The sequence below is a fragment of the Schistocerca nitens genome, chromosome 9, assembly GCF_023898315.1.
Source record: "Schistocerca nitens isolate TAMUIC-IGC-003100 chromosome 9, iqSchNite1.1, whole genome shotgun sequence".
In the NCBI taxonomy this organism is placed as follows: Eukaryota; Metazoa; Arthropoda; class Insecta; order Orthoptera; family Acrididae; genus Schistocerca; species Schistocerca nitens.
The window spans coordinates 156792784-156819027 of NC_064622.1; positions in this window are offsets into that span (position 1 = coordinate 156792784).

The window sequence follows — 26244 nt, forward strand, 5'->3', positions numbered from 1 at the left end:
ACACTGAATTATTCAATAGATTTTCATCCCACAACATCCTTCATTTCCTTGATTTGTATTTGTACCAGGGGCATTAAATAAGTAGTGCAATATATTTCTTTCCTCAGGTAATTTCCGTCGAAAAAATTCTGAATTTGTTGTGGGACATTGTGGAATATTCGCGCTTCAGCCCCTATAGTTACATCCGGTTGCCATAGGTGGTGGCGCTATACGTAACCTTCAAAATGGCATTCGTAAAAGAGGTGCGTTCCAAGCAAGGAGCTTTCACTGAGTTTCTTTTAATGGAAAAGCAGAGCAGAACAGATATTCATAGATGTTTGCAGAATGTTTACGAGGACTTTTCAATGAACAAAAGCACGGTGAGTCATTGGGCGAGGCGTCTGTCGTCATTGTAATAAGGTCGCGCAAACCTGTCCGATCTCTCGCGTGCTGGCCGGCCGCACACAGCTGTGACTTGTGCCATGTTGGAACGTGCGGACACTCTCACTCGAGGTGATCGACGGATCACAAACTCCTCGCTGTACATTTAGACGTCTCTGTCGGTAGTGGAGACACACTCGTTCACCAGTTGAGGTACTAAATGGGGTGTGCCTTCTGGATTCCTCACCGCCTAACAGTAGGCCATAAAGAGCAACAAAGGGACATCTGTTTGGCCCAAAGAAGGATGCCTTCCGTGGGGGATCTTACTAATGCATCAAGACGCTGGGTCCGACGCCGACCAGTAGAGTGGTATCATGCGGACATAGAGGACCACCCAGGAACGCGGCTTAAGGCCGCCGCATTGAACGGAGATTATGTTGAAAAGTAAGGTTTTGAAGCCAAAAGAGTGGGGAATAATATGGCGAGTTGAAATCCTGAAATAAACCAACCTGCTTTCAGAAAAGAAGGTCTTGTATTGCTTATTGATCGCCCCTCGTAATCAGACTAATTACACAGTATTTATCATAAAGGCGCAATGAGGTCCGGTGGAGCATGGAATGGAATGCAAACACCAGCCCAGTACCACAGTATAACATAACTTTACAAAAACAAAAAAAAAAAAACAAAAAAAAAAGAAACCATGAGAACTCTATCCCTGACGAGGGATGTGTTCCAACCAGGGCTGCGAGGTATATCGATTTAGATGGGATTGTCTCCAGTTTTAGAGCTTAAATGTCAACTCCCAATTAAACCTTGCCAGGATACGGAAAATTCTAGATTACACCAAACCAGACAATATTTCACATAATATAGTGTACAACTAAAATAATCAATTTTTGACATTATAATGTAATTGGATAGATAAAAAATCTACTCACCAAGCGGCAGCAGGAGAACGTACATACAGGCTATGAGAAAAGTGAACCAGAAAATCAAGAACTGCAAGATTCATACTTAAGTGTTTTAATAAGAGAGACTCAGACAAACGATACGGAAAAGGTCTTGTAGAGCTTGCAGTTTCGAGTAATCTGACATTCTGTTCCACCTCCAAGTTGTATTGGGCTTACAATCTCTTGAATGCTGTCATTTAAGCATTCCTGTGGAGTATGCTGTTCTATTACCGTGTCAGGTGCTCCGTCATAAGTCCGCACACGCTAGAGGTGGGTATCGGATTATTTTCTGGCCGCTGGTGTTCAAATTCCCATTCGTTGTCGAAATGACCGTACTCAGGTACTTGATTTGCTGTCTGAAGTACCACTGTCTGTGCGCTGTGTGTTTGTTGTGCTCGATTATATTCTCTGACACCATTTCCAAAGTTATTTCTCCGGAATTTGGATGTTGCCCACTGAACGTCTTTACAATATCGAGTGACGGATTTCGAGTGGAACTAAGCTGATGTCCCGTGTTACGGTTAATGGTATTCTGTGTGACCTTTACTTCGATGGAAATATTGTGCAAGTACGGCACGGATCACCGGCATAAAACCCCATTTTCCAAGACGACAATGTTACAGTATTATTACAAGATTGCAGAAGAATCACCGCAAGCAGTGAGATCCAAAAAATATCTATGAGCATGCGTACAGAGCGATTTAATACGGAACGACCGCATAAAACTAATCGCAGGAAATGCAGATGCCAAAAAGAGATTCATTGGGAGAATCCTCAGGAAGTATAGCTCACCCACAAAGGTGGTATTTTACAAAGTCCTCGATCAACCAATACTTGAATATTTCTCGTCAGTGTATGACCCACAATAACAGGCTTAATAAAGGAAAGAGATAAGATCGAAAGAAGAGCAGCGCGTTTCTTTACAGATTCATTTGCTAAGCGCGGAAGCTTCACGGAAGCGCTCAGCCAACTCCAGTGGCAGACACTGCATGAGAGGCGTTCTACATCTTGGTAAGGTTTACTGTTATAGCCCCGAGAGCGTACCGATAGATGAGTTCCTCCTACGTACATCTCGCGAGAAGATCATGAAGCTAGGATCATAGAATTTCAAGCTCACGCGGATGCTTGCCAATAATCGTTCTTCCCGTTTACCGTTCGCGACTGGATCAGGAAAGGCGGGAATGACAATAGCACACAAATTACCCTCCGCCACCCACCATAAGGTGACTTGCGGAGTATAATCGTAAATATAGTAGATGAGGACTTTGAGGTTCTTTGTGTCCATGCTACTCCATTTTCCGAAAGTTAGCTGAGAAACTTGGAAACGTATATATAAGGGGTATTCAAATGAAAACCGAACACTCGTCGTATCGGGACCATGGTGTTTAAGTAGGCTGTTTAGGTTTTTATGTTGGTAACGCCACATAGCGCTCTGTGTGAATATCGCTGACAGTGATGTGTGCAGTCTGTGGCTGATTTGCATTGTTGGAATATTTGGTATTGTAGTGTTGGGCAGTTGGATGTGAACAGCGCGTAGCGTCGCGCAGTTGGAGGTGAGCCGCCAGCAGTGGTGGATGTGGAGAGAGAGATGGCAGAATTTTGAGAGCGGACGGTCTGGACGTGTGTCCGTCCGAAAGAGTAAATTTGTAATACTGTATATCATGAACTGATATATATATGACTTTTGAGTATTATTAAGGTAAATACATTGTTTGTTCTGTATCAAAATCTTTCATCTGCTAACTATGCCTATCAGTAGTTAGCGCCTTCAGTAGTTAGAATCTTTTATTTAGCTGACAGTATTGGCGCTCGCTGTATTGCAGTAGTTCGAGTAACGAAGATTTTTGTGAGGTAAGTGATTCATGAATGGTATAGGTTATTGTTAGTCAGGGCCATTCTTTTGTAGGGATTATAGAAAGTCAGATTGCGTTACGCTAAAAATATTGTGTGTCAGTTTAGTGTTGATCAGAATAAGTAAAGAGAGAAATGTCTGATTACGTTCAGTTCTGCTCAGCTGTTTGAAAATCAAATAACGTAAGAGGTTTATCAGCACAGTAATTTATAATTTTTCTAAGGGGACGTTTCAATGGTATGGTTCCATTCAAAAGTAACCGCCACACGCGCTAAGACATTTATCCCACTGGTATACGTGACGATCAATTCCTGTTTCGTAGAACGCGACCAGCCATTGACGAATCCATAACCGCACCCACTCCAGCACTTCCTCGTCCGACCGAAACCGACGTCCACGCAGGTCTTTCTGCAAGTCGCCAAAGATGTGAAAATCACACGGTGAGAGATCCAGGCTGTACGGAGGATGTTGCATTGTTTCCCAAACCAGTCGCTAAAGCGTAGCTTTCGTCCGATTGGCAGTGGGGATGGGGGCGGGGGAAATTATCGTTCAAAGTGATGATACCGTCTGACAGCCTTCCTGGAAAATCTGAGTTTATGCTGTATCACACCTTCTGCCAAGGGTCTTCATAGTGCTGCGCATTGATTGTGGTTCTACGATCGAGGGATTCGACGAGTAGAAGGCTCCTACAGTCAAAGAAGATGGTCATCATGACCTTAGCAGAATTTGGGTGAAGAGCTTTGGATTTCATTGGCAGGGAAGATTTGGGATTTTTACACTGTTGGCTATAGCAATTGCCCTCGGGCTGACGGAATGCTTCAGACGGAATCCTCGTTTTGCACGATAACACCTGCCCCCACACTGCCAATCGGATGAAGGCTAAACTTTAGCAATTGACCGAGCGAGGTGGTGCCCGCTGGACTCGCATTCTGGAGGACGACGGCTCCAACCCGCGACCGGTCATCCTGATTTAGATTGTCCATGATTTCCCTAAATCGCTTCAGGCAAATGCTGGGATGGCTCCTTTGAAAGAGCACGGCCGCTTTCCTTCCCCATCATTCCCTAATATGATGGGACCGATGACCTCGCTGTTTGGTCCCCTTAACCAAATCAGCCAACCAACTTCAGCAATTTCGATAGGAAACACTGCAATATCCTTTGTAAAGTCCGAGTATTTCCCCGCGTGATTTTCAGGTCTCTGGCGACCTGGAGAAAGACATGCGTGGATTTCGGTTTCAGTCGGAGAAGGAAGTGCTTGAGTGGATGCGGTTGTGGATCCGTCAACGGGCTACCACGTTCCATGAAATAGAAATTGATCGTCTCGTTTCCCGGTGGTATAAATGTCTTAACACTTGTGGTGATTACTTTTGAGTGGAACCATTCGATGGTCTCGTTATAATGGGTGTTTTCATTTGACTTCCCTTCGTATGTAACAATATTAAGGCTATTGGTAACATTTTCTGTGGGAGGGAAGGCAGGCCCTGGGCTACATGACCCACTCCCCACACCCTTATGCTCCTTGCACAACCGCAGTGCTTTGAGCTGATGTTCTCTGTGTGCAGAGGGTCCACTGGACCTGAGCAGCAACGCCTCGTCGCCGGGCAGACGACCGCAGTGCCAGCCAATGGGACCCAACTCCGGCGTCGGTGCTGGTTCTGCTTCTGGTGGGCGGTCGCTGCTGCCTTGCCCCGTGTGCGCCAAGCGCTTCGACAGGCCCTCCTTGCTCAAGAGGCACATGCGCACACACACAGGTCTGTATCGCAACGAACAGCCCATCTTTGTGCAGGGCATAGTCATCATTAATAAACACTTATTTTCTGTTTCAAATCTCTTTAGTGAAATTTCGTGAAAGATGGAAAATGAGTGCTTGATGCAGACTCGAACCCAGTGCCTTTCGCAATTGGTGGCGACCCCACGCCCCGACCTCACGCCTCAACCTCACAGTCTTATTTTGCAGTGAACACATTGTATGTCGTGGGGCGATCACTCGGTTTTTAAAATAATTGAAAAGCCACGAACACTTCAATATCGTTCACTAGATGACCGGTTTCAGCACTCTGAAGGTGTCATCATCGGATCTGTGAAGGTATAACATAACAGGTTTGAGGGAGGGCTTACTTGAGTTAACTATATACTTTATACCTGAAACGTGGATTAACATTTATAAAACCATATGGACATCATGGCACATGAGGCAGACCATCTGATAAAAATCATTGTCACAACCAATAAAAAATAATAAAAAATTGCTCTCATGGTCGTTATTTCCATAAAATAAAACTGAAGTCACCAGATGAAACTACCCCTGCTCGCCTAACACCGGTCAGCACTGCCCTATTCCGCGCAGGCTTACCTGCTGTGATTGTAGCGGCTCACAACCGGCCACCAGATAGCGCTGTCCAAGCAGCGCACACACAATCCCACAGTATTACCACTCATTACTACTAAAACATCGAAGTTTATAAAAACAGAAAGAGGTTTCGGTGCAAATTGTTGAACGACCAGTTAGACTCGGCGGATCATAATTTCTTTGACATATTTGATGCTGTGCTCTAGAGACCCTGTGCGATCTATTCACACATTGTGATGGGTGCTGTGTATCTATTATGCTCGAAAAGCCACCTTTAGAATACTGCAAATGTTATATATATGTTTTTTTTTTTTTTTAGGAGGGCCTACTTTGGTAAAGTAAATACTTGTTATAAGGATTGAAGGGTAGTTGGCCAGCTTCGCCAGTATAACTTTACTCGATGATTACCATTGCCCACCAAGCATGTCTTAGTTACGTTCTTATTTTATTTATTTTTATATTTTACAGACATATTTGTGTATGAAGCCAGACCGCTTGTGTTTTTGGGTATCATAGTAATATGGTTTTTCATCATGCCCCATTCGGTGAGGCCCATGGACGAAACGAGTGCCATGCCGATGGGAGCGTACGTGGAGTCACTCTGCATTTTGGTCCGCATGTCATTTTCCCCCCTGTTCCTGTGCCCTTCGGTTTGCTTGTGATCTGGCATTCCTTAATTCCATGTGCCTATGCAGGGTTTCGTAGTTGAAGCGTACTTTGCTCATAACGAATGTATAGATGGTGAGAGACTTTATAGCAAGTTAATACGTTCTTTTTTAGTGCTTACAATACCTAAGACCATAGTGCCTAGACAGATAAAGCCCAGCATACAGGTTTTAATCGCTCGACACATTGTAACTAAGTCGTGTTATGAACAGCATTCTATGTACATATTCCTGACGTCCTTATATGAATAAAGGTAAATTATAATATGTAGTTTTGTAAGACGCTAATACATAATGTCTGTGCCTCAGATACTTTTACTTTGTAATTGACGTACTTTATAGTGATTATAGTATATACAGGAAAGTATACCCAAATGTGGGCTTTGCATGGGCATGTGACAAGCAGTTATAGTAAAATTGTGTTTTAGTAGTAATGAGTTTTTATACTGTGGGACTGTGTGTGCACTGTTTGGACACCGCTATCTGGTGGCCGGTTGTGGTTGGTTGGTTTGGGGAAGGAGACCAGACAGCGAGGTCGTCGGTCTCATCGGATTGGGGAAGGATGGAGAAGGAAGTCGGCCGTGCCCTTTGAAAGGAACCATCCCGGCATTTGCCGGGAGCGATTTAGGGAAATCACGGAAAACCTAAATCAGGATGGCCGGACGCGGGATTGAACCGTTGTCCTCCCGAATGCGAGTCCAGTGTCTAACCACTGCGCCACCTCGCTCGGTGGCCGGTTGTGAGCCGCTAGAATCACAGCAGGTAAGCCTGCGCGTAATAGGGCATTGATGATGCTGACCGGTGTTAGGCGAGCAGGGGTAGATTCATCTGGTGACTTCAGTTTTATTTTATGGAAATAACGACCATGAGAGCAATTTTTTTTATTATTTTTTTTTATTGGTTGTGACAATGATTTTTATCAGATGGTCTGCCTCATGTGCCATGATGTCCATATGGTTCTATAAAAGTTAATCCACGTTTCAGGTATAAAGTATATAGTTAACTCATGTAAGCCCTTCCTCAAACCTGTTACGTTATACCTTCACAGATCCGATGATGACACCTTCAGAGTGCTGAAACCGGTCATCTAGTGAACGATATTGAAGCGATCGCGGCTTTTCAATTATTTTAAAACTCACAGTCTTACTTCCGCGAAAGGTCATACACAATTCAGTGAAAAGCCTGAATAACCTCTTTTTGCAGCGCGATCGTGCAGGAAGAGCGTCAGTGAGATTCTGGAAAGTACCAACAGGGATGTGGAGCCATAGCGACTCCTTTGATGTGGCCAGCTGCCCTAAGTTTCACAGTTGGGGATGATCCATGGCGCCAACAGCCCGATCAAGATGGTAACATTTTGAAACTTGGCAGATTAAAACTGTGTGCCTGACCGAGACTCGAACTCGGGACCTTTGCCTTTCGCTGGCAAGCGCTCTACCAACTGAGCTACGCAAGCACGACTCACGCCCCGTCCTCACAGCTTTAATTCCGCCAGTACCTCGTCTCCTACCTTCCAAACTTCACAGAAGCTTTCCTGCGAACCTTGCAGAACTAGCACTCCTGGAGGAAAGGATATTGCGGAGATTTCATTCTAGAAACACCCCCCAGGCTGTGGCTAAGCCATGTCTCCGCAATATCCTTTCTTCCAGGAGTGCTAGTTCTGCAAGGTTCGCAGGAGAGCTTCTGCGAAGTTTGGAAGGTAGGAGACGAGGTACTGGCGGAATTAAAGCTGTGAGGACGGGGCGTGAGTCGTGCTTAAATAGCTCAGTTGATAGAGCGCTTGCCCGCGAAAGGCAAAGGTCCCGAGTTCGAGTCTCGGTCCGGCACACAGTTTTAATCTGCCAGGAAGTTTCATATCAGCGCACACTCCGCTGTAGAGTGAAAATCTCATTCTGGTAACATTTTCTTTGGAAGGGAATTCAGGTCCTGGGCTCCATGACCCCGTCCCCACCCCCTCCCCACACCCCACACCCTTGCAAGCGCTCCTTATACAACCGCAGTGCTTTGAGGACGACTGGGTTTAAATCCGGTGAGTCAGGGGGGGGGGGGAGGAGGAGGGTGGACAGGGGCGTGCGGTAAACTCATCCTAGTGCTCTTCTAACAACGCAAGTACACTCTGAGCTGCGTGACACGTTGTATAATCCTGCTGGTGGATGCCACTGTGCCGAGGAAAAACAGAGTCTATGGAGGGGTGGATATGGTCCCCACTGACAGATGCACACTCTTTTTGATCCCTTGTGCCTTCGAGAACGACGAGATAACCCAGGGAAAGCCACGAAAACATGCCCCAGACAATAACGCTCCCTCCTCCGGTCTGAACCCTCCACACGATTGTTGCAGCGCTGTACGTGCCAAAGACCTTCTGTCCAATGGAGCATAAAACATGACTCTTATGAAAAGGACACCTGTCGGACGTTTGGTTGTGGTACTGACGTGCAAATTCGTGCCTTCATCGCCAATGAACAGCAGCTTCCATCGCTGCATGAACTACGCGCCTTCTGCAGAGAACCATACGCAGGAAAGTTCGCCGAACGGTCGTTGGGCAGACATTGTTGGTAGCCCCTTGGTTCACCTGTTTTGTTTTGGGGCCCAAAAACAACTAGGGTCATACGCGTCCTTGATTCATCTGGGCGGTAAGTTGCTCAACAGCTGCACGTGTATTCGCCTGTATACATCTCCGCAGCAGTCGATCACTCTCGTTATCTACGACTCGTGTGCACCACGGTTGCCTCGGCGCCGCTGTTGGATAGCGCCACTTTGCCATGCACGTTGTAGTTTAACCACGGCAGCACACGAACATTTTAAAAAGTTATCAGTTTTGGAAATGCTTCCGCTCAGGCCCGAGAGCCAAAGACCATGCCTTTTCGGGCTTCAGATAAATCGTTCCGTTTCCGTTTAACGACAAAGAGACAACGACTACACTGTTTACTACGCCCCCCACATACACATACACAATTTATGCTCTCTCCACCGACAGTGCTGCCACCTGCATAGTTATTGCACGTTGACGTCGAACACAGGCGGTGGTCACAGATACATGATTGGCTCGAGTATAAACATATGCCCAAAAATGAATAGTTTATTAATGAAACGCCGCGCGGGATTAGCCGAGCAGTCTCAGGCGCTGCAGTCATGGACGGTGTGGCTGGTCCCCGCGGAGGTTCGAGTCCTCCCTCGGGCATGGGTGTGTGTGTTTGTCCTTAGGATCATTTAGGTTAAGTAGTGTGTAAGCTTAGGGACTGATGACCTTAGCAGTTACGTCCCATTAGATTTCTCACACATTTTTTAATTAATGAAACCAAATAAAATTTTAATAAAACTTTATGTTCGACACATCATTCATGTATTGTCAGATTGAATGTCTCATATATTCAAAAAGTCATAACAAATATGTAGAAGGTCCTACTGCTTCCACACAAGCACGCATTGGTCGAATCATGGACTTTCACTCACTATCAAACACTCCCTAACGGTTTCGCAGGCTTCCGAGACACGTTGATGAACAGTTGCAGCATCCGTGCTACCTTCCGCATGAACCAACTTTTTAAAAGTTCCCTCAGACGTAAAAATCCGGAGCACTATGAAACGTCAAAATAAAAAAAAAATGATGTTTCAAAAATATTTACATTTTGTAGCGCACATCTTTCTGAAGAGTTTGATGTATGAAACATGTATGTTCCAGAAAATGTAAGACATGTTATTTGGTCTTAAGTGTGTCTATTAACTAATAAGTTTCTGTTTTGTGTGACAGCCGCGCGGTCTGAGGCGCCTTATCACGGTCCGCGTGGCTTCCCCCGTGGGAGATTCGAGTCCTCCCGTGGGCATTGGTGTGTGTGTTGTCCTTAGCGCAAGTTAGTTTAAGTTAGGTTAAGTAGTGTGCAAGCTAAGGGACCGATGACCTTGTGGGGTGGCGGGTTGATTAATTGGTATTGAAAATGTTCCTATTATTTATGCTGTTGTTTGCCGTTCTGAACACTGGCTCTCTAACTACAATACTGGCAACCAGAAAGTGATTAGCAAAACGTGAAGCCTGTAATTAGAATTCCTAGTGCCCACTTCATCTGAGAAATACGTTTATAGCTACAGCTTATAGCTCTGAGAAATTAGGAGATTGTCTGGGATTCATAATTAAAAACGATTTTCTCTAAAATGTTCACTATATTCTGAATGTCACAGACCAAAAAAAAATCCACACAATCCAACTACCAGAGCAGTTCAGAGTCTAATGCGCTGATGCAACTATAACTGTTCAAATTAAATGTTTAAGTGAATGCTCGCCATAATTTGATGATAATGTTCATCAAACGCCACGCTAAATAATGGTAGAATGTCTGTCCCGCGGCGGTACGTGAAAATACGACATACGCAAACGGAAGATAGATCATTAAAGTCATCCCAGAATTAACACTTCACTCGAAAACGATTTCATGGTTATGCGTATCCGGAGTAACTTATTACGGCAACCGAGGCTGTTTATAGCAAAGATACCGACGCGACGCGACTCCCGGCACAGGTGGTGCGCCAATCAGTGTCTGGAGAGAACTGGGGCCTTTTCCTCTCGCGCAGCATTCTTATATACACTCCTGGAAATGGAAAAAAGAACACATTGACACCGGTGTGTCAGACCCACCATACTTGCTCCGGACACTGCGAGAGGGCTGTACAAGCAATGATCACACGCACGGCACAGCGGACACACCAGGAACCGCGGTGTTGGCCGTCGAATGGCGCTAGCTGCGCAGCATTTGTGCACCGCCGCCGTCAGTGTCAGCCAGTTTGCCGTGGCATACGGAGCTCCATCGCAGTCTTTAACACTGGTAGCATGCCGCGACAGCGTGGACGTGAACCGTATGTGCAGTTGACGGACTTTGAGCGAGGGCGTATAGGGGGCATGCGGGAGGCCGGGTGGACGTACCGCCGAATTGCTCAACACGTGGGGCGTGAGGTCTCCACAGTACATCGATGTTGTCGCCAGTGGTCGGCGGAAGGTGCACGTGCCCGTCGACCTGGGACCGGACCGCAGCGACGCACGGATGCACGCCAAGACCGTAGGATCCTACGCAGTGCCGTAGGGGACCGCACCGCCACTTCCCAGCAAATTAGGGACACTGTTGCTCCTGGGGTATCGGCGAGGACCATTCGCAACCGTCTCCATGAAGCTGGGCTACGGTCCCGCACACCGTTAGGCCGTCTTCCGCTCACGCCCCAACATCATGCAGCCCGCCTCCAGTGGTGTCGCGACAGGCGTGAATGGAGGGACGAATGGAGACGTGTCGTCTTCAGCGATGAGAGTCGCTTCTGCCTTGGTGCCAATGATGGTCGTATGCGTGTTTGGCGCCGTGCAGGTGAGCGCCACAATCAGGACTGCATACGACCGAGGCACACAGGGCCAACACCCGGCATCATGGTGTGGGGAGCGATCTCCTACACTGGCCGTACACCACTGGTGATCGTCGAGGGGACACTGAATAGTGCACGGTACATCCAAACCGTCATCGAACCCATCGTTCTACCATTCCTAGACCGGCAAGGGAACTTGCTGTTCCAACAGGACAATGCACGTCCGCATGTATCCCGTGCCACCCAACGTGCTCTAGAAGGTGTAAGTCAACTACCCTGGCCAGCAAGATTTCCGGATCTGTACCCCATTGAGTATGTTTGGGACTGGATGAAGCGTCGTCTCACGCGGTCTGCACGTCCAACACGAACGCTGGTCCAACTGAGGCGCCAGGTGGAAATGGCATGGCAAGCCGTTCCACAGGACTACATCCAGCATCTCTACGATCGTCTCCATGGGAGAATAGCAGCCTGCATTGCTGCGAAAGGTGGATATACACTGTACTAGTGCCGACATTGTGCATGCTCTGTTGCCTGTGTCTATGTGCCTGTGGTTCTGTCAGTGTGATCATGTGATGTATCTGACCCCAGGAATGTGTCAATAAAGTTTCCCCTTCCTGGGACAATGAATTCACGGTGTTCTTATTTCAATTTCCAGGAGTGTACAAAGCCGCGGTGCGGACGGCTAAGGGAGCGCCTGATCAAATCCGCTCTCCCGACTAAACGCTGGGCTAGTAATGCACCACTTTAAGTTATTGAATAAATCATTGCTTCCTTTGCTGATGGCCAATGAAGCTTCCAATTTAAATGTGCAATCAGCACACGGGTAAGTAATCATAATAAAAGTCTGACGTGGCTCCATCAAATATTTTGGGCGAGAGAATTAATTTAATTACACTACACGCAGTAGACGAGCTCTGAACTTGCTCTTTGGAGATACGCTTTCGCTATAGTTTTATAGTTATTCAGTTGAAACTTCTCACATCTTTATGATTATAGCGGACCTCCCTTCTACTTAAATTTAAACATCCTAGCCTTATTTATTTGCCTACTTAATCTATCTTGCTTCCTTAATTTCTAAGACAAAAACCAGAAAATCATGAATTTCAACTAAAATTTTAATTTGTGAGATCCAGAATAATGTTTCTACTAAATTATTATGCAAAAGGAATCTAAATATAAATTTTTCAGTTTCTAGCTCTTTTCTGTTGCGCCAATGATTTTTACAGAAAAACGTCCAAATTTCGAAAATGGTTCAAGTTATTGAACTGATATTCAACACATATTGATTTAGTATTACTCCTGACATGTTAGGAACCTTTCAGGTTATTTACTTGATTTTTAAAGTATTGCGCAACATTTATGACGTCAGAGCTAGTTACAGCGGACTAGGCTGGCACACAATGGAAAGACTGATGTGAATTTTATAAGGCGTGAGTATGCTGCTTCCCTACATACCCTCTACTTAATTTTTTTTTGAATGTAAATGGGTTAAAAAGTTTATTACAAAAAGGGAAGCAAGAGTACAGCTTAACTCCCTATGAAAAATTAAAATTTAAATGTAAACATATAGAAATATTAAAAGAAAACTTATTACCTACTTCAATTATTCAAATTTCTGGCATGTTCACTGCCTCTTAAGCAACATTATCACTCAAAATTTAAGCAAAATTAATGAAACACTTTGGCATACATATTGCCTTAGACAGACAAACACATAAAATATGTAAAATTATGAAAATCTTAAATCCATTAAATACATTTTTACATACACAAATTCAAAGAAAATAACACAGTTATTCATGATACATAAACAGATAATTATATCTTAGCAGTCTTTTCTAGACCTGAAAGAAAATTTCACAAATCATGACAATTTCATTTTTACACACGTGGTTGTAGCCTCTTTGGCTGGCGTTCTACACTTCCATTCACAAGGGTAGAGGAGGGGAAGTTGCTATGGTGTGCGTCCTTCATGTTCACTCTAAATTTCATGGGGAAAGGGGAGGGGCCACTGTGAGTTGTGTCCAAGTCACTCCACGTTTTCACGCAGCTACCAGGCTGCCATTATCTGGTTTGTCCTGTAGAACAAACAAAAAGAGTGCCTCAGACTCTGTTCACTTAATATCTAAGGGTGGGTCAAAATGAAATGGGGATATATACATTTTATCTTTCAATATGTTACTGGAACAAAGTTAACAAAACCTTTTCAATTTTACTCTCGCGGTTTTTAACTGTCATAAAATCGGTAAACAAATGGCTCAAAACGCCGTTAGTCACGTACTAGAGAAAATTTATGCTCAAGGCATACAATCATAAATCCTATTTAATTTCAATTTATTATTTCTGGGCCGGAACACTGAACCAATGCTCGGTACAATTCCAGATACATTTGTATTTTATTTACTTAGCTGACTCATCTTCGATTACCTTATTCTTAGAGATAGTTTGAGTATATTTGATTAGCAGTTGTCTTCTCAGCCTCTTAGTACATGTGAGTAACTTGTGGTAATAGTACAGTTCTGAGTGTTCAAAACACACTACGTTTAGTTAACTACTAAATCCACTTATTGGTCCTCTGCTGCTGTGTCAGTTCCACATCTGCAATTATGTACTTACTTCATCGAAGTGTATTTATGCTGAGCTATAAATAATTTTTCACGTCTGCCATTATGTTACTCATTTATGTTGCTAGTGTATGTACTTATTTTTCACTCACTCTATTAACATTTAACGCATAGGATAGCACATTTATTTCATATCTATAGTGTATTACAGCTGATCAGTTTGCTCACGTGGCAATCCATTTCCACTCGATCGGACGCTGAAACCACAGGTAGTCTCTCTCGACCTACCACTAAAGTGCATTAAGTAATTATGGCCGAGCGTAATGCTAAATTCCTTAAACCCATAGGACACCATGAGCTGCTCTGTCTCATCTAACATAAGGGTATCTATGATCGCATTCACGCCTCCAACTCATAACCTCAATACGTGTAGGTGTGTTCTGTGACACACTACACCAAATAACGGCCAGCTCGAACCTTATAAATATTTCAAGGACGTGTCCTTCACGTCTCAACCACAAACACTGTTCAATTCTATTACACTGCCATTCCTTGCTACACAAGGTGAGTTCATTCTTACAACTTATCTACATATTTTTCATAATACTACGCAATCTCTTTCACTATTAATTAGTTAGCTCTACAGCATACAATAGGGTTCACTGCCACTTCAGATCCTGGTTGTACACGAATTTGTATATCTTTTTAAATTACTGTTGGTGGACCATTTCCAATAAAACAACACTTTGTACTTATAATATTACCAGGGTTCTATATATATACTTGTTACTCAAATTCCTTTGTATCTTAATTACATCATACTTCTCTGTTGTTTATGTCACTGTTAGGTTTGTCACATTAGGTATTTTCTTCACTAATCGGTGGATAGAATGATTACAGAACTCATGGCTTGATAGCCATGACGGAAAATTTCTGTATTGCAAAGAAGGAGTCGAAACTTTGGTGGATAGGAAAGATGAAGAATGAGGGAGACCTGAAAAGGGAAAGAAGATCTCACACAGCAGGGACTGCACAGCTGCCACACTGTGTAGAGGTTACAGAACAACCTCCTCCCTACAGAATTCATTAGTTTATTATTGGCTTGATAACCATAACGGAAAATTTAATGTGTTGGAAAGAAGGGGTCGAAAATTTAGGTGGATAGAAAAGATGAAGAGAGAGTGAAATCTGAAATGGGAAAGAAGATCTCACACTACTGGGACTGCACAGCTGCCACACTGTGTAGAGGTTACAGAACAACCTCCTCCCTACAGAATTCATTAGTTTAATGCTGGCTTGATAACCATAACGGCGGCCGGCCGGGGTGGCCGAGCGGTTCTAGGCGCTACAGTCTGGAACCGCGCGACCGCTACGGTCGCAGGTTCGAATCCTGCCTCGGACATGGATGTGTGTGATGTCCTTAGGTTAGTTAGGTTTAAGTAGTTCTAAGTTCTAGGGAACTGATGACCACAGCAGTTAAGTCCCATAGTTCTCAGAGCCATTTGAACCTTTTTTTTTTAACCATAACGGAAAATTTAATGTGTTGGAAAGAAGAGGTCGAAATTTTAGGTGCATAGAAAAGATGAAGAGTGAGTGAGACCTGAAATGGGAAAGAAGATCTCACACAGCTGGGACTGCACAACTGCCACACTGTGTAGAGGTTACAGAACAACCTCCTCCCTACAGAATTCATTAGTTTATTATTGGCTTGATAAACATAACGGAAAATTTAGTATTTGAGAGTAAGAGCCGAAATTTTGGTGGATAGGAAAGATGAAGAATGAGTGAGACCTGAAGAGAAAAGAAGATCTCACACAGCTGGGACTGCAAGCTGCCACACTGTGTAGAGGTTATAGAACAACCTCCTCCCTACAGAATTCATTCACTACCTATGAACTTCTTTAGGTCGATCACGTTCCTGAGACCTAATATATTTTTACTCTTAGGGTACTCTAGCCTATATGCATTGGCATGTGGTTTTCCTATGATCCTGAAAGGTCCTTGGTATACGAACATGAATTTCTTTGTTTCTGCATTTATTTTCTTTGATTTTTCCTTGGTTTTGACCAGGACTAACTGACCTATTTCAAAACTGGTGGGTACAGCTTTTGCGTCATGACGCTTCTTCCTTTCCAATGTTCTTTTTCTTATATTTGCCCTAGCCTTTAACTTCTTCTCGTCTGTGGATATTTGCGTTAGAATAGGAAATTCTGCCATACCTGCAATCACATTGTGCGGTTCTTGGCCAAACATCAATTCGCAAGGCGCAAAACCAGTTGCATCATGCCTTAAGTTGTTAATTACATTCTCAAAATACTTCATGTGCTCTGCCCAACTTGAGTGTTTCCGAGCACAATAAGTCCTGCAAAGCCTATTCAATTCTCTCATTATACGTTTACTCATATTTCCTTGGGGGAAATACGCAGATATTTTCAGATGTTTCACTCCGGCCTTATCCAGACATTCTTTAAATCTATCAGAAGTAAATTGAGGCTCATTGTCTGACAGCAAATTCTTCGGAACGCCAACGTTCACGAAGAAATCTTTTTCCAACTTTTCTACCAACGTTTTTGAATTTGCTCTTTTAATCGGGTATAGCTTAACATATTTACTAAATCCGTCCACAACAACAAAAACATGGGTGCACCCACCTCTCGAAGCAGGAAGAGGGCCAAACAAATCACAAGCCAGTAATTCTAGGGTTTCAGTTGGCTCTACTGAATGCATATCCCCTTGTATTCTGGTGTTAGCAGCACGGACTTTCTGGCACACCACACAAGATGCTAGACGCTTGGCAACAAGGCGGTACATGTTGTCAAACACAACCTTCTCTTTTAATTTTGCAATGCACTTCTTTGCACCGTAGTGCCCATACCTCAGGTGTACATAGTCGATTAGTAAGTCTACATGTTGTGAGGGAAAGCACAGCTTCCACTCAGAAACACCTACCTTTTTCCTCCTAAACAGAATACCTTTATGCAGACAGTAGTATTTCGAATCCTTATGATAGTTCGCATCTGCCAAATAGCTCTTTACTAATTTCAGCTGGTCATCTGCATTCTGCTCACGTCTCAAGTTCTTAATCACCCTCTTTAATGCACTTTCTTCCTTTACTTCGTGCAACGCAAACATTCGTACTTCACTTAGGTCTGTTGCTGTAATTCCCGCGTCGTCACAGAGTTCCGCACTTCTAGATAACTCATCAGCTACCAAATTATCTTTCCCTTGAATATATCTAACCTCAAGGTCAAACTGCTGGAGATACAGTGACCATCTTACCAAACGAGCATTCCTCAACTTACAGGTCTTTAAAAAGGTCAACGCCTTATGGTCACTGTAAACAATTATCTTGTGACCTAATAGATACCGCTCAAATTTCTGTACCCCAAATACAATTGCTAATGCTTCCAGTTCTGAGATGCCACAATTTCTCTCTGCTTCCTGTAAAGATCGACTTGCGAAAGCTATAGTCTTGTGCACTTGTTGTTCGTTCTCTATTTCTACTTGGAATATCTCCACAGCTATACCATAGCCACTAGCATCAACAGACATACAGAATGATTTTTCAAAATCAGGATGATATAAAACAGGACTATTAATTAAAGATTGTTAAGCACCTCAAACGCCTGTTTACATTCTGCTGTCCAAACCCAAGGGGTATTCCTTTTCAGCAGGAGGTGAAGACAGGGCGCATTAAAAGCCTGATCACTAACAAAACGCCTATAGAAGCCAAAAAGACCGAACATCGGTCTCAACTGCTTCTTGTTTCTGGGAGCCTCAAAGTTTTCAATGACTGCTAGTTTGCCTGGGTCAGGCTGAATACCTTTTCCACTTATCATATATCCCAAGAAACCTATTTCCTCTTTAACGCACTCTGTTTTTTCCATCTTTAGTTTCATGCCACCTCTCTCAATAGCCTCTAACACTTCCTCTAATAAAACTATGTGTTCTTCCCAGGTAGGAGTTGCTATTAACAGATCATCTACGTACACTGTGATTTTATTAATTAAGGCTGGTCCTAAAACATGGCACATCACACGTACGAAGGCACAAACAGAGATATTAAGTCCGAAAGGTACCACACGGTATTGGTAACAATCTCCTTCGTACAAGAAAGCTGTGTACTTCTTTGAACTTTCCACCAGTGGAAAATTCCAATATCCATACATGATGTCCATAGAAGTTAAGAATTTTACTCCCCGGAACTTTTGCAATAACTCGTCCATGTTCTGCGGTCTATCACTTTCCCTAACCACTATTTCATTCAACCAACGAGCGTCCAAGACCAATCTGACACTCCCGTCTCTTTTTGGTACAACAACAAGAGGATTATTGTACTCACTGACCGCTTTTTCAATCACACCCCACTTTAGCATTCTCTGTATCTCCTTTCGAACCGCCTCCTTCCTAGCTACATGTATTTGGTATGGCTTCCTGAAAAACACTTGGCCAGGTTTCACCTTTATTTGACATTCATAACCTCTGACCACGCCAGGTCGATTTGAAAATACCTTATGATACCTTTTTAAAACCTGTCTCAGTTCTTCCTTCTGATTAGCTGAAATTTTATCGATTTCCTGCAATTTAGCTTCTATTTTGTCCAAAATAATGGCTTCTTCTTCTTCTGTGTTTAGCTTACTTTTACTAAGATTAATGCCTGTGTCCCAATATCTCCTATTTTTCAGAAATCGTATAGGCAGCTCCCAAGTTTCATCATTAGTTACTACATGTTTATCATTAAAAGGTACCGTAATTACTCTGGTTATCGGCAAGACCAATTTTAACTGCCTTCTTTCAAAGTCAACAACACTCTGATATTTCGACAAGAAATCTATGCCAATTAAAACCCCAATACTGAGATTGTTTACAATTAAGCATGGATAATCAATTAAATTACCATTAATATCAAAGGGCAGCAAAGCTTCTTGCTTTACCGTTTTTGACACCTTGCCAGTAGCACCAATTATTCTTAGTCCTGATACCCTCATTACTGTAAGCTTGTCTTTACCAGGTAAAACATCAAAGAAGGACTGAGATATCGCACTCACCTCACTTCCACTGTCTAAGAGACAACGTACATTGATACCCAACATATTCATTATTATTACAGGGTGGCTTATTCTAGTTTGTACAGGTGGTTCCTCAAACTCATCTAATAGTTCCTTTTGGATTCGTCTCCAACTAAAGTGATCGACATCTGTCTTCATCACATTTAGGTCAAAGTGTGTAGGGGTTTCCTGAATTACATTTTCAGCTGCCTTTTCCAGTCGGTCTGTTAATTTCAACTTCATTACATTTAGTTTGCTGCTCATGACCCAAGTTACTGTAGTGTGAGCGATTCTGCGCCTCCAGACCGGGCATAACACTAGTTACAGCTAAACCACTTTCATTATTATCGTCAGGGTCCTTCTCAAGTGACAACTGGTCACAGCTACTGGGTTCATCGACCCACAACAGGCTATCCTCTACATTCTCACTTACCTCCTGTCCTAAATCTATTAGTACAGTATCAACATCCTGCACAGGCACTTTAGATAAGAGCACATCATCCTCATCGTAAATATAAGCATGAATTTCTTCTGCTTCTTCACCTGACAATTCAGTATTTTGTAGCTCTTCCCTACCATTACACTGCTGCGCCTTCTCTTTCTCTTCCCACTTAGAAAGCGTCTCTAACACGGTATCTATCAAATACTGTGAGTGATCTAATATTTCTGCTGTATCCTTAGGTGCTACCGACCCCTCATCCACATGTTCAGTCTGAGTATTCTGATCTGTCTTACCAATTACTGTAATTACTGGCTTAGGAAAAGTAACCGCCTGGTTAGCGCCAGTGTCATAGCCGGGAACCAGTTTTCCTGCCTCGGCCTACTACTGTTTCCTTTATTTCCATTATAATTAACTGGCACAGCATTGCTTTCCGCACTGTTGTTTACCTGCATAATTTTGTTTGGAACAAAATTACTATCATTTGGATGCCATTGTTGGTTCTGATAATTATTTCTCCAATTCCTACCTCTCTTAGGATGGCGAACACATACTGTTCTGATGTTTACATTGCCATTCTGCTCGTTCTTAAAATTACTACTAGTGTTATTACCATTTCTGTTATTACTTGCTTGCTCCTCATTGGCAGCAACACGCTCTACACGTTCCAAATATTCAATGAAACGATCCAGATTGTCTCTAGGGGCAGATATAATTCTAGTTTGCCAATACCATGGGAGTTTGGCTTCAAGACCTAGTATTATCATTTCAGGTTTTAGCTTTTCGGCCAAATGTGACAAACGTGAGATCCATGACCTAGCAAACTCTTTAATAGATTCCTTGCCTGCATTGAAGCGTTTTCCACTCCAAAATTCTCTCAACACTTCATTTTGCTTATTACTAGACCAATACTCATTAATGAAACCTGTTTTAAATTCCGCTTATGTTTTACACTTCAACATAACATCAGCTGGCCAACGCATGGCGTCACCTGCAAAATGGCTTCTAATAAATGAGATTTTCTCTCGGATCGAACCGCAAGAACTGCCGACACCCGATAAAAGTGGCGTTTGCAGCTACAACTTGTTGCATACTACCATTACCAGAAGTTACTAAAGCTACTTTACTCTCAATGTTAGCAATGTTACTACTAATATTTTCTGCTCTCATTTCAACATTATCTACTCTTTGCACAATATGAGTAGTATCAGTTTTGATTGCATCTACTTCTGCTTGACATATATTTACTTTTATATTAACATCTTTAAACCTATCTGAGCACAGTTCAGATTCCGCCTCGATCTTTTCTGTTAACTTGTGCTCCAGCTTCGCATCTTCCATTTGGAAGTCTCTGCGGACCTCAGCAACTTCGGATTTTACTGTTTTATACATTTCAGAAAATTGTTGAGCAACCATTTTCTTAATATCCTCATGATTGTAATCAATTTTATAATTCAAACTGTCCAGATCCTCTTTCAGCTTATTGCAACCAGCCTTGAAGGTATTGTCCATTACCTCCAATCGTTTATTAAAATTAGTTTGGCTGGCCACAATCTCATACTTTAATTCAGCTGTCATTTTAACATTACTGGCTGACATTTTTGCATTACTGCTTTTGACCTCAGTTATTTCAGACTTTAATTCAGCTGTCATTTTAGCATTAATGGTAGCTATTGCTTGTAATATAACATTTAAATCAATAGCCCCAGTATCTTTGGGTTGCTCACTAGCTGGCTTTTTATCACACTCAGGTGACGAAAAACTAGCTCCAACACCAGAATCATCAAAACTAAATGAAACTTCTGATTGATCAGTCATATCTAACTTCTCCTGTTTAAACTCTACCACCTCTGATGACCGTTTCGTTTTTAACTCATCAGATAAACTATAATCCAATAAATTAACAATTTCTGATTTCTGCTTTACTACAGGGGTCTCTATTATTGAATCATTGCCCCTTTTCACATCACTGTCAGGAGACAATACTTCATATTTCACTTTAACATTACTATTTTCATGCATATTTACACTTGAACCGTTGTCTGGATTTACAGTTCCCTCAACAGACATAGGTTCTGACTTAAGTTTAACCTCAGTTTCTTCTGGCAGTTCCTTCGCCAACAGTCTTTTAGTGCAGGTTAGCAAAATTTTTAACAGCTTTTCACATAACTTAGTTCCTTCTGCACGACGTATGGCGTTGCCGGCGCGGTGTACCAGGATTACTGATGCAACGTGGCGCGTTGAACTGCAGACGGCACTTCGACGGCTGCTGTGTGTTTGCGTGGCCTGCAGCTGCAGGCGCGGCTCCCGCTGCTCCGGCGGACAACTGCTGTGAGGCGAAACTGGCTTCTTGCGTCGTCCACATACACACGTAACAATATCACTGTTCTATTACTCAGTTGTGTGTCGCATTTCACTCCCGAATCTGAATATTTAAAAATCACTTTCACTTTTACTTGGTTTCTTTCCCGGCCGATGCACCATATGTGGGGCGGCGGGTTGATTAATTGGTATTGAAAATGTTCCTATTATTTATGCTGTTGTTTGCCGTTCTGAACACTGGCTCTCTAGCTACAATACTGGCAACCAGAAAGTGATTAGCAAAACGTGAAGCCTGTAATTAGAATTCCTAGTGCCCACTTCATCTGAGAAATACGTTTATAGCTACAGCTTATAGCTCTGAGGAATTAGGAGATTGTCTGGGATTCATAATTAAAAACGATTTTCTCTAAAATGTTCACTATCTTCTGAAAGTCACAGACCAAAAAAGAATCCACACAATCCAACTACCAGAGCAGTTCAGAGTCTAATGCGCTGATGCAACTATAATTGTTCAAATTAAATGTTTAAGTGAATGCTCGCCATAATTTGATGATAATGTTCATCAAACGCCACTCTAAATAATGGTAGAATGTCTGTCCCACGGCGGTACGTGAAAATACAACATACGCAAATGGAAGATAGATCATTAAAGTCATCCCAGAATTAACACTTCACTCGAAAACGATTTCATGGTTATGCGTATCCCGAGTAACTTATTACGGCATCCGAGGCTGTTTATAGCAATGATACCGACGCGACGCGACTCCCGGCACAGGTGGTGCGCTAATCAGTGTCTGGAGAGAACTGGGGCCTTTTTCTCTCGCGCAGCATTCTTATATACAAAGCCGCGGTGCGGATGGCTAAGGGAACGCCTGATCAAATCCGCTCTCTCGACTAGCCACTGGGCTAGTAATGCACCATTTTAAGTTATTGAATAAATCATTGCTTCCTTTGCTGATTGCCGATGAAGCTCTCAATTTAAATGTGCCATCAGCACACAGGTAAGTAATCATAATAAAAGTCTGACGTGGCTCAGTCAAATATTTTGGGCGAGAGAATTAATTTAATTACACTACACGCAGTAGACGAGCTCTGAACTTGCTCTTTGGAGATATGCTATCGCTATAGTTTTATAGTTATTCAGTTGAAACTTCTCACATCTTTATGATTATAGCGGACCTCCCTTCTACTTAAATTTAAACATCCTAGCCTTATTTATTTGCCTACTTAATCTATCTTGCTTCCTTAATTTCTAAGACAAAAACCAGAAAATCATGAATTTCAACTAAAATTTTAATTTGTGAGATCCAGAATACTGTTTCTACTAAATTATTATGCAAAAAGAATCTAAATATAAATTTTTCAGTTTCTAGCTCTTTTCTGTTGCGCCAATGATTTTTACAGAAAAAGTCCAAATTTCGAAAATGGTTAAAGTTATTGAACTGATATTCAACACATATTGATTTAGTATTACTCCTGACATGTTAGGAACCTTTCAGGTTATTTACTTGATTTTTAAAGTATTGCGCAACATTTATGACGTCAGAGCTAGTTACAGCGGACTAGGCTGGCACACAATGGAAAGACTGATGTGAATTTTATAAGGCGTGAGTATGCTGCTTCCCTACAACCTGAGCAGTTTGGTCCCATAAGATCTTACCACAAATTTCCAATTTTTTGTGTGACATAAAATTAAATATATAAAAAAAACTTAAACCAGTAAAGACAAGAGACAAGCAAGACAGTACACATTTCTTCATTCCTTACGTCCCAGCATTTCTTCTCGCTAATCTTTCCTTTCTGCGAGAGCACTTATTACCTCATCAAAATTCGTTAGACGTTTTGCTACATGAAAAATCAAAATGTGGTTGTCTAATAATGAAAAAGCTGCTAATACAAATAGTACCCAAGAATGGTTTGGTTTCTCAATCTGATTACGTCTGTTTTGTCACTGTATGCTAGATAAAACGAATAGGCCTTTCTAATATTGCAGCAATTGCAACGCAAGCCAAATAAGCGAGACTGTTTTGGCACAAATGGTCATTTTTATCTACTTCACCTACATAAGTAACACAACAAAATATACTTCACGAAGTACCTATCAAATGCCTATTAGGCCTGCTACAACCATAAAGTTTTATGTTAGGAAATAGTTTCACATTTGATTCATACGCTCCAGTTTCTCAAGCATGAGAACGAAAAATAGTGGCACAAAGTTTTTATATAAATTTGGAATCGTCGTATTGTTCCATATAATTTGCGTAATTCCCGGTTTCTTCTCCTTCCTACTTCTAAAACGCAAGCTTGTCATGACTAATTCTGTAGCTATTCCTGCTGTTCTCAAAACTTGTTCTCCGATTAACTTCACTAACCCTCCCAGAATCACCAGTTTAGTTATCCCGCGTTTATTCTCCCGTTAGGAGTCATTACGTGTTCCGAGAACAGAACTTAAGCTGTTGGTAACCGGGACTGTACAACTGGCGTTTGATAGTGCAGCGATCTAGCAAAAATTTTCTGACAAAATTTCTTTTTCTTAGATACACCGGCAAGATTAATATGTACTCTTTCTTACCTGTTATTCCTGTTAATCGTTTATTTCCACTCTGGTAGTCTGAATCTATGGATTTTACTAATAATTATAACAACGCTAATCATTCGCACACCCAATCAACCACATAAACAAACAGCGATTGGAATTCATCCGTTCGGGTTTATTCGTCCCAGCTCGTAAAGCCCCGTCCCCTTTTGTCTGCGGGAAAGTTTTCCAGCCGGCCGGTGTGGCCGTGCGGTTAAAGGCGCTTCAGTCTGGAACCGCGTGACCGCTACGGTCGCAGGTTCGAATCCTGCCTCGGGCATGGATGTGTGTGATGTCCTTAGGTTAGTTAGGTTTAATTAGTTCTAAGTTCTAGGCGACTGATGACCTCAGAAGTTAAGTCGCATAGTGCTCAGAGCCATTTGAACCATTTTTTGAAAGTTTTCTATTTCTAGATTCCCCTGGCAAAGACATTACGTACACTATGCACGCATTCAAAAATCAACTTGTGATTCGTTCAGAAATTAACTTAGAATGTGTTCAAAAATGTTTAAAAACCAGCAGGGACGTATTTAAAAATCATATGAATAATCGATAGGCAAACGTGCGCTGGAAACTGGGCGCTTTGTGAAACGATACTTTTTTCTTCAAAAATATGATTTTGGCGCTCCCTCAAATTTCCGCCCGGATCAGGTACCCCATTTTGCCCCCCCCCCCCTTCCCCTCCTAGATCCGGGCCTCGAGCCTGACAGACCATGGAACAGGTCCTAGTACAGGCCATGGAACTGGTCCTCCCCCACCTATCCGTGTCATGGTACAGGATAAGAAACAAGAAACTGGCCTGGAAAATATTTTACGAGACTGACGTGGGATTCACTCTTGTTACTGACACCAAAACAGCCCATCACATAAAATCGTAAACATCGTGAATTCGATGCATGGTGAGTTCTGGCAGTGATTTCTCAGTGGAGTGGAATCAGAGTTTTCAAACCTTAGTTTTTCAGTTCTTCAGATGAGGTTGGTTCATCCTGTGAGGATACGTGGACTCACAGAACATGCGCCACTACGCATTAGAAAATCCCCATCAGTACAGTATTTTCCAAAATGATCTTCACATTTTTAATCACATACAGGACGTTTATAAATAACTGGTGCGATTTTAAAAATTAGTAATATATCGAGAATGAGATTTTCACTCTGCAGCGGAGTGTGCGCTGATATGAAACTTCCTGGCAGATTAAAACTGTGTGCCCGACCGAGACTCGAACTCGGGACCCTTGCCTTTCGCGGGCAGAGCACTTGCCCGCGAAAGGCAAGGGTCCCGAGTTCGAGTCTCGGTCGGGCACACAGTTTTAATCTGCCAGGAAGTTTCAGTAATATATCGATTTATTACTTTACGTTGGAAAGCCTTACAACATACGCAGCGGCAACTGTCCAAGTTTTTGATGCATTAATCACAATCCTTCAGTATGTGCACCCTTGGTCGCGTGACACACATCTACACAGTAATCATATTCTTCCCATAATTGGTGTAGCATGTCTTCCGTGATGGCCTGCAGTGCATGCTTCATCCGATCACACACTTCCTCGTGGCACTTGGGCAGTGGCCGTACATAAACGCGGTCTCTCATAAATCCGCACAGAAGGAAATCGCAGGGTGTTAAATCTAGCGAATGGGGCAGCCAGGAGAGGGGTTTGTTGTCTGCTGTTGCAACACGTCCAGTACAGCGTTAGTGACAACACGTCCAGTCCAGCGTTGGTGAAGACCACGACTAAGGAGCTCTCCTACATTCCTGTGAAAATGGGGCAAAGCACCATCCATCT